The sequence below is a fragment of the Callospermophilus lateralis genome, chromosome 7 (genome assembly GCF_048772815.1).
Source record: "Callospermophilus lateralis isolate mCalLat2 chromosome 7, mCalLat2.hap1, whole genome shotgun sequence".
Taxonomy (NCBI): Eukaryota; Metazoa; Chordata; class Mammalia; order Rodentia; family Sciuridae; genus Callospermophilus; species Callospermophilus lateralis.
Genome location: NC_135311.1, coordinates 69,791,881 through 69,809,849, shown reverse-complemented (window position 1 = coordinate 69,809,849; position 17,969 = coordinate 69,791,881). Strand labels below are relative to the sequence as shown.

Genomic DNA, 17,969 nt, shown 5'->3' with positions numbered 1-17,969 from the left:
ATTAACTCTTGGCCTTGTTTCCTGAGCTTTAGGGGGATCTATTGAGGAAGTCATTGCTTTTGCTTATATGCTGATGTTTGATTGTATGTTTTCTTATAGGAGTTACATAGGTTTTGATCCAATTCTTAGGTCTTTGATGAATTTTCAGTTGATGTTTGTGCAAGATGAGAGGTAAGAGTTTCATTTCATTCTTCTATATATGGATAATCAGTTATCCTGGCACCATTTGTCAAAAAGGCTGTGTGTCCAGTTTAGTTTTTTGGCATCGACATTTGTCAAGGCTCTGATGACTCTATCAGTGGATGTTTCTTTCTGTGACTTCTGATCTGTACCATTGCTCTATGTACCTGCTTTTATGCCAGTAACATGCAGTTTTATTACTATGGCTCTGTAGCATAATTTAAAGTTACATATTGTGATGCTTTCAGCATTGATTTTTTTTAAAAAATTTGCTTACAACTGTTTTGAGTATTCTGGATTTTTTATTCTTCTAAATGAATTTTTGGACAGTTTTTCTAGTTCTCTGAAAAATAACAATGGTATTTTAATGGGGATTGCATTGAATGTATGTAGTATGGCCATTTTCACAATGTTCTTAAAATTAATTAATTCTCATTATTATAATTAGAATTATTATAATTAATATTAAGTCTGATGATCCATGAACTTGGGAGGTATTTCTACCTTCTGGGGTTTTTTTCAACCTCTTTCTTCAGTGTTCTATGGTTTTTTTGTAGAGGTCTTTTACCTCCTTGGTTAGATTTACTCCAAAGCAATTTTTTTCTTAGGTTCTTGTAAATGGAATTGTTGTCCTGATTTCTTCTTCAGCCAATTTATTATTGTTTATAGGAAATCTATTGATTTCTGTACATTGATTTTGTAACCTGATACTTTACCAATATGTTTATTAGCTCTAGCAATCTTTTGGTGGAATATTTTAGATCTTCTAGATATAAGATCATATTGTCTGAAAGTAGTAATAATTTGACTTATTTTTTCCCTGTTTTTATCTCTGTTATTTCTTTTGCTTGGTAGACAACACTTTTTGAGTCCTTCATGGAAATGTCGATGATGTACATAAATCATCTATACCAGGACTTGACATGCTACATAATGTTTTTACTTTTAATAACATAGAAAATGTAGAAATTAATGTTAAATATTCCACAGGCAGAGAACTGACATGAATGTGGCTTGAATAGCCATAAGAAAGACTTAAAGATCTTGTGATTCACTGAGTGGCTTTTCTGAGTTACAGGTGACCATGGCATCTGAATCTCCTATGAAGATCCCCATTTGTTTAGTGGAAAACTGGAATGAGCAGCTGACAGTGAATTCAGAAGCCTTGAGGATTCTTGAAAATATATGTCAGCCTGTGGTGGTGGTGGCCATTGTAGGGACATATCGTACGGGGAAATCCTGCCTCATGAATCATCTTGCAGGACAGAACCATGGTGAGTGTGGTCCTGGGGCAAGGGCAGTTGCTTAGAACCACAAATAGGATCTCACTTTCTCTAGGGTCATCTTAAAGAAGAGGCTCTAGAAATCTCCCCCCCCCCTGTTTTTTTCCTGCATCATTTTGTCCAAGCTACATGGCATGCAAATATACTTAACTTTGTCCTTTTAAGAAAAAATAGATGGGCAGAAGGATGCACAGTAGGATTCCTCTATATCCAATATTCAAATCGAACTACCAGTCAATTTTCTTTCTATTTCATAGCAAATCTTTGACAATTTAGCATACCATTCTCTTTGCTCAGTCTTTTGTAACATGCAAATTATAACAGTGTACATAAAGCCCATGTATGCAGCATAGTTAATAAACGTAAAGTGAACAATTATATAATCACTATGTACATCAGGAAATGAAACATTATCAACATTCAAAAGCCCAAATCATATCCTCTCACACTCTCAACAAAGCTCATCCATAATTTCATTTTCAGGACACACTCTACTCTTTCTTCTAAGTAATGGTTCTATAGTCTGTTATGCAGTCTACAAAATATCTTTGTTCAGCCTTCTTTTAACTTTTTTACAAAAGAGACTGTGGTGTATATATTCTTGTGTGTCTTACTTCTTTTGCTCAACAAGAAATTTATGAGGATCCTCTGTCACACATATCTGTAATTTATTTGTTTTCAGTACTTTAGAGTATGCTTGTACCAGTTTATTTATCCATTAGTTGTTGATGAGCAGTGGTGTTATTTCTAGGTTTTACCTTTAATGAATATGGTAGTTATGAATATTCTTATATTTATATCCTGGTGACAACGTACAAAAACTTCTCCTGTGCCATATATCCAGAAGTGGAATGTCTGGATCTCAGTTTCCATATATGTCTTCAGCCTTTCTAGGTCATATTAAACTTTGTTTCATTTACATTCTCTTCATGAGATTTCCATACATCCTAAAAATAATTGGTAACATAAGATGAAATGTTAACTCTTACTGATCTATGAACTAGATAGTTGTATGTCATCTATCTCACTATAAATACAGGTAAACACCTGGACATTTATATTTCCTATTTTGTGAACTTTTTCACAAAAGTCAGTCTACTAATCTCTAGGTCTCTCTCTCTCCCCCCTCCACCCCCACCCCACACCCCGCCTCTTCCTCTCGCTTCTTCTGAATCTTTTGTGCCCTTCCTTCCATTTTCCCTCTCTGCTTTTCTCTCCTCTTCTCTTTTGACCATTCTTCCATTGTCGCCTAAACAAAGCATTTTTGTCTTTGTCACTCTTTTAATGGAATAATTATCATCAATCAAGGGAAGACACTTTTTTTTCTTGCCTAGAACAAACAAATTCATAAGTCATATTTCAAGGGATGAAAGGGTTGAGACCCTAAGAGACAGATAATAGCGAGGAAGTTTCAGCAGCATTGTTCTTGTTTTCTACTCAAGATAACATCAAGCAACAATGAGATCATTCCCAATGCTCTGCTAAGGGAATTTATGGTTCCAAAGTACTTTAAACATCTCAACTGGGACTCTCCAGCCCTCTACATTATAGTGTCATAGTAATAACAGAAAGAAACTGATTCACTTCCAGTCAAAACCAGGTCACTATTTCTTTCTCTTTGTAGGTGGCTCATTTTCCTTTTATTACACCTTGTATTCTTGACAGTGTTGATTTCTCACCACACTTTGTCCTCTCTAAAGATGCGAGTACTCAGAGTTGGGCTTACTCCGATCAGTCAGAAATCAGATGCAACCAACATATAAAAAATTGTAGATTTCCTACCTCTTTATGGGAATCTCAGAGGCTATGGAAATTGGAAGTCCCAGGTCATGCTGAAACAATCCTCTAGGAATTTTGTCACTTCCTTTCTATTTCCAGTTGAAGGAAGGAAGCATTACTGTATGCAGGTGGTCAAAGTCTTGGACTGCTGGACAGGTCATATCAGCCACTGGTTCCAGAACTAGTCTTCAAATCCTTTCTCCTGTGGGATTAACTCTTTGTAAAGAAAGTCAACAGGTATCACAGGTCTTTCCTGTTTTTCTTCATTTATATCCTCCTGATGGGGCAATGAAGTATAGTTCATTATTTGGCTGAAGAGAAGAAAGCAAAAAACTCAATAAGGAGAAAGGGGAAAAAGAAACCTGAAAGAAGCTCATATATCAGTACAGGTCCTTGAAGGGTACAGCTGACCAAATTATTATCTTTGCATCACTATAAGAAATACCTGAGATAATTAAACTGATGGAGATAAAATGTTGACTCACAGTTGTGGAGGTTTCATGATTAATTTGCCCTGATGCTTTGGGCCTCTGGTGAGAGAGCATATCATGGCAAACAGCTACTGGAAAATCAAAAGTTTGCTCAGCTCATGGTAAACCAAAGAGCGGGGAAATAAAAGAGAATAAAAAAAGGAGGAATACCAGGATCCCACAATCCCCTTCAAGGGCACTTTTCCCACACCCAGTAATGTGAAGTCCTCCCACTAGGCCCTGCCTATTAAGGGTTCCTCCCAATAGTGTCAAACTGGGGGCTAAGACTTAAACACTTGGGTCTTTGGAGGCATTCTAGATCCAACCTATAGCACCCATCCATTCACAGGGTAATTGAGCATTGAATGAAGGAATTATTTCTAAGGTCAGAGTATGGATAAAGGAATCCAGCCAGGTGTGATAAAGCAGTAGCCACTCACCTCTGGTGTACACTGATGAGGTAAGCTTAGTGTGGATGCCATGGTGTGGCAAAGAGAAGAACTATGGGATGGACCTACGAAAAGAAACAGTGACCTGAGGTAGTGGAACAAGCCCCTGGGACATGGTGGCCCAACACGATGGAAGCTGGAGGAACACATGCTACCATCTGGTCTCCCACTGGTGTTTCCAACTGGTTGAACTCAGTCTGCAGACAGAGGACACTGCAGCTCTTCCTGATCAGATAAAAATACATAGGATGACAGCACAGGATGATAGATTTTACACTAATTCTTAAGGTAAAGTAACTCAAGCACTTGAAAGCATAATGTGAATTTGGGGCATGAAGTGTTTTTTGAGAACGATAGACAACACGTGGATTATTTATCCTTGTGAGATAGTAGCAAACACTACCTTGCTCAACACTGTACATTCCTACAGATTTAACCCCTGTAACCCCTGGCAGCTTTTCCTCTCAGCTGTCACTCTATATTGTCTTCTCCTCTTCGCTCACAGGCTTCCCTCTGGGCTCCACAGTGAAGGCTAAAACCAAGGGCATCTGGATGTTGTGTATGCCCCACCCCAACAAGCCAAACCACACCCTGGTCCTCCTGGATACTGAGGGCCTGGGAGATGTGGAAAAGGTGAGGCAGAGAATGTGCTGTACTCTTTATTCATGTGCCATTCAATTGGTCACCCCAGTTTGACTACCATGTCATATTCCTGTACTTGCAATCCAATTATGAATAATGAGGCTAAATTCCATTTCCTGAAACTTCCCTAGCAACCTCAAATACCTTGGTTTTTTGAGTCAGTTTTTTTAGCTGTTGTTAAAATAATAGGTAACAGGAACAATTTTAGGAGGAAAAGTTTACTTGGGGGCTCACGATTTCAGAGGCCTCAGTCCATTGTTAGACAGACTCTTTCATCGGAGCTAGAGGAGAGCAGTACATTGTGTGCAAGTGTGCGGCAGAGGGAAGCAGCTCACAGGATGCTCAGGAATCAGAAAAAGATTACATACAAAATATACACCCAAACACAGACCCCCAGGGACTCACCTCCTCCAGCCGCAGCCTGCCCGCCTATAGTTACCACCCAGTTACCCATCAGGGATTAATCCACTGAGTGGGTTAAGACTCTCATAATCCAATCATTTCTTTCTTTCTTTTTACTTTAAAGAAATAATAATTTTATTTCAAAAATTCAAAAACCTTATACTAAAAAAAAAATCAGATTCATTCTAACACATTGTATTCTCAAAAACTTGTACCATGAGAGATAAACCCAACCTCTTTATATTTTAGATCTCTAGAAGAGAAAATAAATGGGCTCTATGTTGTTGTTATTGTTGTTTTTCCAATACTGGAAATGAACCCAGTGGTGTTTTATCCATGAGCTATAGCCCCAGTTCTTCTAATTAAAAAAAAATTTGTTCTTTTTAGTTATACATGACAGTAGAATGTATTTGGACATACCATATATACATGGAGTGTAACTTCCCATTTTTGTGGTTGTCCATGATGTGGAGTTACACTGCTCATGTATTCACATAGGAACATAGAAAACTTATGTCTGATTCATTCTACTGTCATTCCCATTCACATTTCCCCTCTCTTACCCCCACTCTGCCCTCCCCAACTGTTGTGAATCAGCATGTGCATGTCAGAAAGAACATTAGGCCTTTGATAACATTAGGCCTTTGATATTTCCTCTGAACCTTCTTGCATTATTTCACACATAAGCTTTTGGGGAACACATCACACCCAAACCATTACTTTGGTAAACTATGACAGATCTTTTATTTTTAATATTGAGATGTACAATTTAATTTAATAAATACACATTAAATAGCTGAAGTCTAGGGCTCTGTGCTAAGTACTACAAATATATCACTCAATAAGGTAAAGACTTTGAGCCTGGTTATAGAGACAAGAAATATGGAATGAGATCAGTAGGAAAAAGGAGATGCAAAAAGTGGGATCCAGTTATGAGAGTTATGAGGGTTATGGAAAGCTTCCTGAAGAAAGCTGTAATGTGTGGGGTCAGTGGGCTTGGTGCCTTTAAAGGTAGAGGCCATGAAAATAGGCTGTTGGGGAAAGAATCCATTTAAATAATCTTCAGCTTTATCAATAAGATTTTGATCTCTGAGTTCTGGATATGAAATTTTCACTGACTAAAAGCATGAGCTAGACTGAACAAAAATTTAGTAAATGATAAAATTTTAGGTAATTCATCTTTACATTATTAGTTGCAATCAGTCTTTTATCATAATTTATATTAATCTGAATCTTATTGATTTGTAATCTGTTTTAGTTTTCATAAAACCCTTTTTTACATCTAATTGCAATTTTCAAGAGAACAACACATAAGCTGAAAGCAGCAGAATCGATGGCTGATATTAGGACTTGTAACAGGATCTGGATCTATTTCAAAGCCTTTAAGTCTTGCTGTTATCTCTTTTCACTCTGGCCTGCATACTCACTGCTTCAGTGAAATAAAAGAAACTTGTGCTGCAACAAGTGAGACTTGCTGCTGCTGGTCCTTCCAGTTGCTGGACCCCTACATCTCCACAAGTCCCTATTCTATCAGCTCTTTAAACCTTAGCTAATGATTGCTTGCTCTGAACTCCAAGTAATTCACAAACATACATGGAACTCCCCACCCCACTAATTATTTTCCTTTCTTTCCTTCCTTCCTTCCTTCCCTCTCTCCCTCCCTCCCTCCTTCCCCCACCTTTCTCTCTTTCTACTTTGGTTTCCTCTCCTCACAGGTTATCATTTGAGCTGTGTTTATGTGTTGTTACATGTATCTTCTTCTTCATAAAGTGATATTCCTATGAGCAGGAAATATCATATGGAAACTTTGTATCTACAAAATCAAATGCAGTGTCTGGTATATTGTCAGATGTTGAAAAAGGGTTATTGAACTTAATTGGAAAGTGCTTGCATCCTTAATATAGCCATGATGACAATGAAATTTGTAATGACTAATTGTCCACTTATTATGAATATCTACTATGTTCTAGGCATTTTATTAACTATTTTATGTGCACTGAGAATGACCTTCATTGGCCTTCATAGCTAAACAAACTATTGTCCTGAGAAGGACCAATATAAATATCAATAGATTTGAATTTACCATTATCTTAAAATGTTATTACTTCATCTATATTCTTAAATAGTAAAGCTAAAAGAAGGAATGAAGCCAGGAGCAGTGGCTCAAGCCTGTTATCCCAGCGGCTTGGGAGGCTGAGACAGGAGGATCAAGGATTCAAAGCCAGCCTCAGCAATAGCAAGACGCTTGGCAACTCAGTGACACCCTGTCTCTAAATAAAATACAAAATAGGACTGGGGATGTGGCTTAGTGGTCAAGTGCTCCTGAGCTCAATCCCCAGTCTACCCCCGTAAAAAAAGAAGGAGTGAACAACTCAATGAATGAAGAGTGGACTCCTAAATTCTTTGTTCCCATGTGATTCCTAGGTTGACCCTAAGAATGACTCCTGGATCTTTGCCTTAGCTGTACTTCTCAGCAGCTTATTTGTCTATAACAGCATGGGCAACATTGACCGCATTGCCCTGGAGCAGCTACAGTATCCTTCCGAGAACCAAACAACTATGTTTCATTGACTTTGAAAGAATGGCAATTGAGGCTGTTTTTTCTTTCTTCTAACTTGATTGAGTAAAAATGGATATAGGGAAAAAGAATGTTTATAAAACTTGTTTCTAATGGAGATCTGTAAATTGTGGTGCTTCTCATTCCTTAGCTATGATCCCAGCTATGTGACTGAACTAACACAACTAATCAGGGCAAAATCCGACCCCACACCAGATGAAGTAGAGGACTCCTCTGAGTTTGTAAGATTCTTTCCAGACTTTGTGTGGACTGTTCGAGATTTCATGCTGGAGCTGGATTTGGATGGACACCCCATCACCGAAGATGAGTACCTGGAGAATGCCTTGAAGCTGATTAAAGGTATCCGAGGGCAGCCTTGTTGTGGGGAGGTTCAGTAAGGAAGTGGGATCAACTAAGCACTGACTTTCACTTCTATATATATGAGACTGAATTGAGGCCCTTGCTAATGGTGATCAATGATTGACAGGGGGCATGATTTTCATTTATTATTTCATAAAAATCTTCAGAGGCTAAAATTTAGATTCATTAAGGAAATTTAGGGCTCAATATTAATCACAATAATTTTAGAACAATCAGTACCATTAAAAATAATGAGGATTACATTCAATGCCACCACTTTAAAGATTCATATATTCATTAGTATAAATATATGAATCTTTAAAGTATAACTGTTCCTCGTATTTTGAGGAAAAGAGTTTATCAAACTAGAAATGAGTAAGCCCAGAATCACAGAAAATTTAAAGACCCAATTTTAGAAGTATTTCACTCATTTATCAAAGTAGATAGTTACAGCCTTCAGAGAAAAGACGTTTATATAATGAATGGTTCAATGAAAAACACACAATGATACATAATTCCAGCGAAATTGTTTAACCTTTCATTTTACCTTCCTGACAAGCTCATGTTATTTATTCCACAGTAACTCATGTTACTATCATAAATTTATCACATGGAGTATATTTAGCAGAGTAGATAAGTACTAGAACTTATCAATACCTATATTTATTTATTCTTTGGACTAACATTTATTTTGAACAGCTAATTTATGCCTTGGAATCTCTCTGAGACAAAGTCAAGTCCAAAATAACCTGACATCAATAAATACACATCACATTGAAATTCACTTTACTTTGGATTTTTTTGCTGAAGTAATTTCTAAACATAATTATGATGTGTGGATTTGGGGCTTTGATTTTGAAGGATTTTTCTCTACATTTCTTGGTATCATCTGTCCTCCTCATGTTATTTTTCCCAGCAATATTTTGTCCTTATTTCTAGTATTACTTCACTAAAGAGCCCACATCTTATTTATGACTTAGGACAACAATATCAGAAAAGTCTTCTTAACAATTTTTGTGATTAATCAGTCATTTCAAACTTTTAATAAATACTTTATTTGCTACTACACAAGTGTTAAGGAGTCCATTTACAAATTTCTCCATTTGAGATGAGCATCTCCCCTTTCTTACCAAAAATAATTCCTTGACTCTCAATCCAAAAAACAGATGTTCAAGTTAAGTTTACATAACACTGCTTTGTAGATTGGGAACTACATTTAGACAAAGATCCTTAGAAAAGACCTCAATCCCTTTGCCTGCAGACTTCTCTCCTGTGTTCCTTTTACAGGAAAGAATCCCAATATCCAAAATTCCAATATGTCTAGAGAATGTATCAGATATTTCTTTCCAAAATGAAAGTGCTTTGTCTTTGACTGGCCTACAAATGACAGAAGCCTGTTGTCCCACATTGATAAAGTTCCACAAAACCACCTGGAAAGTAATTTCCAGGAGCAATTAAAAAATTTCTGTTCCTATGTCTTCACCAATGCAAAGACCAAGACCCTGAGAGGGGGAATCATTGTCACTGGAAATCGTGAGTTTCTGTTGTCCCAAAGCATGTCTCTGGGGGGTTCAGTATGTATGATAACACTGTGATTCTTTTGTGAGTTTGTCAGTAATTCTGTTTGCTTTTGTAAGAAGTGTGGAGAATCAGGCATTCATGCCACATGCAGAAATGCATTTTCCTTAAAATTTTCATATCTGAGGACTTGTTGAAGTCTAACACATCTTACAAAATGAGCACCCTAAGGAAGTGTACTCATCAGAACCTACTGCTAAGGAGAGAAATCTGCAAGTAGATGGAAAGTCCCATAGGATTGAATGAATTCCTGTGAGAATATACAAGATATTTCATGAATTGAAACTAGTCAGAAAACAATCAGCAGGTCATGAGTCCCAGGCCTGCTCATTGTGTTTTTGAGAAACAAATTCAAACAGCATTGGTTTCAGGAGCATGTGTTCCATGCAATAGTGAAGTCCCCAAGTGGAGAAGGTACTATGCCTGCTTCAAAGCTTTATATTGCCTTCTGTAAATTTGTGATGATATTGTTTTTACAAGAATACTTGCATTTTTATTTTTAAATCAATACTCAAAAATTATGTAACTTACTTTCTCTAATACTCTTTTTCATTTTATTTATACAGGAAATTATTTTTCTAGGAAACAGTAAAAACCTCTTGGTTGCAATCAGTAATTGCTAAATGGGGTGAATGTGAGAACTATAAAAGAAGGAGTGTATAGGAAAAGCAGTGTTATTAAATAGTGGTTCATTTCCAGAGGAGATGACCAAGGAAGAACAATAAGTGCAGAAGGAAAAGAAGAGAATTTTTGTGATTATTCTAAAGGCAACGCTTAAAGTTGTAAAAATGATGGGTAAGACTACCCATGTGTTCCCTGTCAACTAGGGTTGGCGACTCTGGTGGAAACCTACGTAGATGCCATCAACAAAGGAACCATTCCTTGCCTGGAGAATGCAGTGACCACTCTGGCCCAGCGTGAGAACTCAGCTGCCCTGCAGAAGGCAGCCGACCACTACAGTGAGCAGATGGCCCAGCGGGTGCAGTTCCCCACAGACACACTCCAGGAGCTGCTGGAGGTGCACGCAGCCTGTGAGAGGGAAGCCATCACAGTCTTCATGGAGCACTCCTTCAAGGATGAAAATCTGGGGTTCCAGAAAAAGCTTTTTGTAATTGAATGTGTATTCATATTTTCTTATTCCTCTCCTTCTGGAATGATACTTAGACTCCATATTTTGGATTCCAGAGTTTGCATCATTCTCATCATAGAAAGAAACTGTTTTATTCATTCTTTTTTTTTTTTTTTGTGGGCAATGGGGCTCTTCAGGATACAGTGTGCCCTTAATTTAGTATTGCTGCAAAACAAATTATCAAGTGGTTAGCAGCTTAACGCAACAAAAATATGTGAGCTCACAGTCAGATCTCTGTTCAGGGTGTGTGATTGCTTTGCTCAGTGCATCATCCACAGAAAACAAGGAGTGAAGTGACCTTAGTTCTCATGTTGGTGCTCTAAGAAAGCCCTCTCCACTTTCAAGCAAGCAAGGGCCCAACAAATCTTTCTCTAGTCTCTGATTTCCTCTTATGCCACAGTGAAAGAAAACGGCTTTGGAAAGTTTGTGTGATTAGTTGATGTCCTATGGAGTACTCTCCATTTTTTAAAGTTAACCTGGGCTAAGTAACATATTGGAATCTTAGGATTAATTTCCCTCACATTCACAGACCCAGGGACAAGGCAGGGTGTGGACACCAAGGGAGAAAACTCCCAGGGACTACCTAATTCTGCTGACCAGGGGCACCTTCACTGGAATTTTGTCTTTCAGTTCATCTGGAACTGACACAACACTGACAAAAATCTCTTAGGAAGTCCACTGCATTATAATTTACAAAAACCAACAAAGAGTTAAAAAATCTATCCCAGTATCCTCACACATTAGAACCCTCACTGACAGAATTTATAAAGGGTTGAAAACTCTGTTAAAATACCCTCAACTCATTCTTTGGGGAATTGTTTGCCATGGATATAATTTCAACCACAGAAATCCACATTCCTTCCCAAATTTACTTTATATTATTGACTATCCTCCTCTTCCTCCTAAAAATTTAGCTTTTTATTAGTGACAATTTGGGTTTTGGTCGCTGTTAACAATATTATAGCTAAACAAACCATCAAGATTATGTCTTCTAGATCCATCATTTTACAGAGCTAGATCTTAACCACAGGGACATTAAGGCCATTTTCAGTTGCACAGAGAATTGCCCAGACATGAGACTGAAGCATGTCTCCTAACTCCTTTCCATGACTTAGGCCACTCTGAGGCTGTCAGATGGCTTCTTCTGAGAGGGTCCCCACTGGACCTTCCTTCTAACAACTTATTATTTTATTTCCCTACATTACCCTTCCAGGAAACCATAAAGAGAACAAAGGAAGCTCTCTTGCTACAGAACGAAGAGGCATCAGTTAAATACTGCCAGGCTCTGCTGAAGCAGCTTTCAGAGCCCCTGATGCAAGGCATCTCAAGAGGCGCATTCTCTGTTCCTGGAGGCCACAGGCTCTACTTAGAAGCAAAGGAGAAAGTGGAACTTGACTACAAGCTAGTGCCCAGGAAAGGAGTGAAGGTGAGGAGTAAGGAGGTAGGAGAGATGGCCAACAGAGTGTAGTCACAGGGTCTGGGTTGCTCCTCCTCAAACTCTAAGCTTATAGCACTATTTTTGAAACAAAGGCAGAGAATGGCAATGTATTGTCATTTATATCATTTTATATTCACTACCCATTAGACACCCTTCAATAAACTGAAAATAGTTCTTCCCAGAGCGGATTTAGAACCAGGAATTCAGGTGAAACCAACCATTTCTTTTATTTATCAAGAATGGTAGTTTTTAGGCCAAGTAAGAAGATACAATATGAAGGAAATAACTTTGTTCTCATAAAATGTATGATACTTCAAATGGGTAAAATAATATTCAATAGGACATGGTGAATTAACACTATCTGTTAATGGTAACTGGTGTGTGCTGATAGGTAGTAACATTGAGGATGATGAGCAACAGTTGTTAATAGACATTGAACATTCACTTCCTATACCAGGACAGTTTCAGGTCATTTTCTTGCATTACCAATTTAATTCTCAGAATTATGTAAGCTAGGTACTACTATCTTCCACATTTATGCAGTAAAGAAATGTAGTGTATGAGGCTGAAGATCATACAGCCAGCCAGTGACAGAGCTGATACAGCAGCCATTAGAAACTCAGAATTCTTTTCTTTTAGAATCCTCCTGCTGTTTTTCATGGTGCCTGCACCAATTCACATTCCTACAGCTGTTTTACAAGGTTTTCTTTTCTCTACATCCTCAGCAACATCTGTTCTCCTTTGACCTATTGATAATAACCATTCTCACAGATGTGCTGTGATTTCATTGTGGTTTTCATTTTGTGCTTCACCGGTGTTAGCGATGTTGAGCACTTTTATAATTATCTGTTGGACATTCTAATCTGCAAGTGGATGGAAAGTCTCACAGGATTAAATGTTTCCCTGTGAGAATATACAAGATATTTCATGAATAGAAACTAGTCAGGAAAGATTCAGCAGGTCATATGTCTATTCAGGTCCTTTCCCCATTTTTTAATCTAGTTACATGTGGTTTTTATCTGCTGAGTTTTAGGAATTTCTAACACACTTTGAAGCTAAACCTTTATCAAACATATGGTTTGCAAATATTTTTTCTAATTCAATACAATGAAGTTTTCATTTTGTTGATAGTTTCTGGGTTGCACAGAAACTTTAGTTTGATATGGTCCCAATTATTTATTTTTGGTTTTGTTGCCTATGCCTTTGATTTAAAATCCAAAAGATCATTGAGAAGGCAAATGTCAAAGATTTTTGACATGTCAAAGATTTTCACCTAAGTTTTCATCTAGGAATTTTAGAGTTTTAGGTCTTATGTGTAGACCTTTAATTAATTTTAGTTCATTTACATACAAGGAGTAAGACAGTGGTCCAATTTCTTTCCTGGCTCTCTATTTTGTTCCACTGGTCATTGTGTCTGTGTTTATGCCAATAGCATGCAGCTGTGATTACTAAGTAATACATATATATATATTAGTATAGTACATTATATGTATTAATATATTACTTAGTAATACATATACTACCAAGTTATACATATATTCTGTCACATATATAACTATATATGTCATACATGTAACAGAATATTATTCAGTCTTTACAATAAAAAAGTCCTGCCAATGATGACAACATGGGTTACCCTGAGAACATTGCCCTAAAGGAAATGAGCCAGACACAGAAAAACAAATGCTGTGTAGTTAAAGGTCATTGGTGCCACAAAAACCAACCAAACAAACAAGGGAAAAACACCATCCAGCTCATATTAACATAGAGTAGAGTTAGAGTAGAATGATGATTAGCAGGACCTGAGAGCAGGGGAAGAGGAGATATTGGTCAAATACATAAACATACAGTTATAGATGAGTAAGTGCTGCACACCTGATGTACAATTATTACTGGAGTTACAAGAGTCTCTTGTGTACCTGGATATTGCTAAGAAAATAGATGTCGTCATTCTCCTGACAGTGGAAAATGCAATTCTGTGAAGCGATTGTAGTCATCATTTAATAATGCAGACATATATCAAAACATCATATTATACCATCTTCAATGTCTACAATTTTTACTTGTTATTCTCAACCAAGTTGAAAAACAAAACTCAGAGGCAGCCTAGGAAAGCTTTGTGGTATGGGAGGAGGGAGATATAAGTCAAGGAAACTGTAGATGTGATCCTAGTTAAGAAAGAAAAAGTATGTGCAGATACCACAAACAGTGGAGGGGGTATGTGTTTGTAGACCTGCTGACTGGGGCTGCAACCTCGGGTGGCTGGTGGGTAGCATTCATGGGAGAGGAGACTGCTATACAGAGTTTTCATGTCTTACCAAAGAGCATGGACTTCTGTTGTGTCCAGGAAAGGAAAGGAACCAAAACAGGATCCTACTACAAAGAATGCAAAATTTAAAGTCAGTTCTGTGATCTATTGAATCATACCTTCCTCATCTGAAGACAGATCTTTGATCCCTAAAGTTTTTTGGTTTCTTATTGGTTCCCCAGGCAATGGAGGTCCTCCAGAGCTTCCTACAGTCACAGTCTGTCATAGAAAAATCAATTCTGCATACAGATGAAGCCCTCACTAAGGGAGAGAAAGCCGTAGCAGGTACAGGGGAGGTCATAGCTCTCAGAGGGTGGGGATGTTCCTGCACAGACCTTGGCTGGCTGGACAGGAAAACCGTCCTGAATCCAGAAGCTCCTTCCTGCTATGGAGCACATGACCTGATAAATCTGAGAGCAAGAGGGGAGTCCAGCAAAGAGCTCTCCATTACATTTATAAATGGAATCTTGCAGTCATGGCAGTCATGGCTAATGGGGGAATTGAGAGATTTCCCTCTTGCCTTTTCTGAAATCACCTTGGTGTGCTAACCTAGGAGGCTATAATGCAAGCCTGTTGTTTATTCTCTCTTCTAAAATCTTTGTGGAGCAGCTGAGCGGGCCAAGAAGGAGGCAGCCGAGAAGGAACAGGAGCTGCTAAAACAGCAGCAGAAGGAGCAGCAGGAAAGGATGGAGGCCCAAGAGAGAAGCTTCCGAGAAAATATGAAACAACTTAACGAGAAGATGGAGAGAGAAAAGGAGAGCATACTGAGAGAGCAGGAAAGGGTGCTGAAGCACATGCTGAAGGTGAGTCTCTACAGGGCCTGGCAGGACCTGACAGACACTGCCTGATTTCTCAGGATGGGATGGGACAAGATGTTAGATACAGACAGCATTCCAAAGGGACACTAAAAGGCAAATGTTTCACTGACACGGACACCTCAAGGGCACCTGGATCCTAGTGAATCCTATAAATCTAGGAGTCTCCAGCACTTTGTGTATTGATAGACTTTGGAGGGTACAAAATAATAACTCCCAGGGTGGTGGATTACTCTTTGTTGAGATTATGTGCTCCAATTGGGGAGGATTCTGGCACAACCATCCAAGAGACCTGAAACAGATCCTTCTGGTCTGCATGCATCAGATTTGTCCTCATATAAAATTAGGACAGTGAAATATCAGAAATTGCTACTCTTGCTTCTGTGTCTTCCTGGTTCATCTATATAAGTAGAGTAAAACAAACCTGTGTCACAACCAGGAGCTTGATGACCAGTGTTCTGTACAAGGGCAGCATTTCCCATGACTTGTTAGAGGATCACAGCCATGCCACCTTGGTGGATCTGAGAATCCATCAGAATTCAACCTCATTCTCCCCCACACAGCATCCTTTGTGCTGGAATAAAATTCCTCTCCACCTCCAGTGAGAGTGAGGAAATCTCACAAGTGTGTAAGCCTCTTCAAGATAAAGGTCTGGAAATACCAAAGAATATTCTAAGGAGTAGAGAAATAGACACACGTTTTAACTGCTGAACTTCTTAAATCCAGAACTCTGACAGTTAATAAGCAGGGATTCTCAAAAGTGGACTCTTCCTCTTTTATAGGTCCAAAAAGAACTGCTTACTGAGGGATTTAGAGAGAAGTCTGAGGCATTAAATGAAGAGATAAATCAACTAAAAGAAGAGATTAAAAGATATGAAGAGAACAAATACATGAACATTTTAAAGATCATCCTTGTAGTTGGTATTGGTTTCATTATGGGAAACCCTTGGTGTGTATGATAAATTAGTAGGTTCAATTTTGATTGCCATAGGCAAGTTTTGGTGAATAACCTAAGGATTCTTGATAGGAAATTAGAAAATGAAGAATCTTTTATTTAACTAGCTACATTTCAAGGTGCTTGAGTAATATCAATTTTATTCAAGAAAAGTTTAAATATAAAAAGCTATTATCAAAGATTATCAGAGCCTACCCCCAAGAGAAACAAACTTTATTGAATTAAAGAAATGAGAAATGATAAGACAATATGAAATAATTTCTAGAAAAAACTTAAGTAAAGCAAAAAGATAAATAGCAATGTGAAGAAAATATTTGCAATTCATATTTTAGTCATGGAGCTATCTAAGTTATGATGAGCTCTGTGGGACGTGACTAACAAATGCATTATTTAAGTAGAAGAAACATGAGAAAAATTTTAAACTGCCTAATAAAAAGGTATGCAAAATAAAACTGTAAAATCCATAGTTTTGCCTTCTTAATGGTAGTGAAGAAAAGTTTTAATAACATACATGAAAAATTAAAATGCACATACCTCTGTCTAGCAATTCTACATATAGGAAATTTTCTTATGGATCTCTTTACCGAATTGAAAACTATAATTGTAGTGGTTTACTCATTTCAAGGTCATGATAATTACAAAAAACTGGAAGCAACTTAAAGTTTCTCTGTGATGTATGCCCAAGGTAAATTATAGGACATATTTTCAGAATAATGCTCTATAATCATTTTTAAAAATGGGGGACTTGTTTATGTGAAGGGGAACATCGTTAAGTTGTATTATGAATAAAAGAAAAATGTAGAAGGTGTGAATACTTACTACTATTTAATTTATAAAATAATGAATATGTACAGATGTTATAACCTACCTGTGGAAAATACAAAATAAACCAGTACACATGTCACAATAGAAAGGCAGAGGAGAGGAAGATGGTGGAATTCAGGGAGTCCTGTTTCTGGCTGCTCTGTGGTGTGAAGTTGGGAGAGCAGATGGGAAGCTTCTCCATGGGGTTTCACCTAGATGGAGTACAGCATCTCAGAAAGTGTGGGACGACCCCCTATACAGTGGATTTTTGCGGAATTAACCAGTGCTAAGACCACCCACTCAGAAATCAGAACCTCTGGGCCCCAGTAGGTCTCCGAACTTCGGACCCAAAGCCTGCAGTTCAAGTTCACGCACTGCTCACAAGTGGCTTAGTGGAAATACCTATAGGCACCTCTGCAGAACTCCAGACTGCGCGCTGCTCCCATGCAGGTCATGCGTTTGCTGCCTGTCTATAGCATAAGGCCATTGCCCAGCTCCCACCACCTCACCAAACACCCTGGCACTGGAGGCAGACCGACTCCATCTTGGAAAACCTTCCTGGCCATTTATTGGTGGGCATGGCTATCTCGGATCGCCATTTGAGCAGGTACCCGATTTCCAGTCCCCTCTACCTGCAGCAGTCATAACTCGACACAGTGGCCACCCAACACAAAAACAGCTCTCAGTTGCACAGAAGTGTAGTGTGAACAGGGTGCCATCCAACTTGAATGACTCTAGGGATGAGAGGTCCCACAGTTGGGACCTGATAAGTAAGAGAAGGGGGGAGACGAAGGTCTGGAGCATAACAGAGAGACAAGGA

At 38.2% G+C, this 17,969-nt stretch overlaps 1 pseudogene across 1 annotated transcript; it reads left to right on the top strand.

Annotated features, from left to right (window-relative positions):
- The first annotated feature begins 109 nt into the window (after positions 1-109).
- On the top strand, positions 110-17,098 carry LOC143403844 (guanylate-binding protein 7-like; annotated as a pseudogene). The gene is made up of 11 exons (XR_013091897.1): positions 110-171; positions 1,259-1,454; positions 4,667-4,794; positions 7,630-7,739; positions 7,926-8,122; positions 9,410-9,655; positions 10,528-10,808; positions 12,043-12,255; positions 14,758-14,860; positions 15,185-15,378; positions 16,173-17,098. The product of XR_013091897.1 is annotated as a guanylate-binding protein 7-like (transcript).
- The last annotated feature ends 871 nt before the right edge of the window (positions 17,099-17,969 follow it).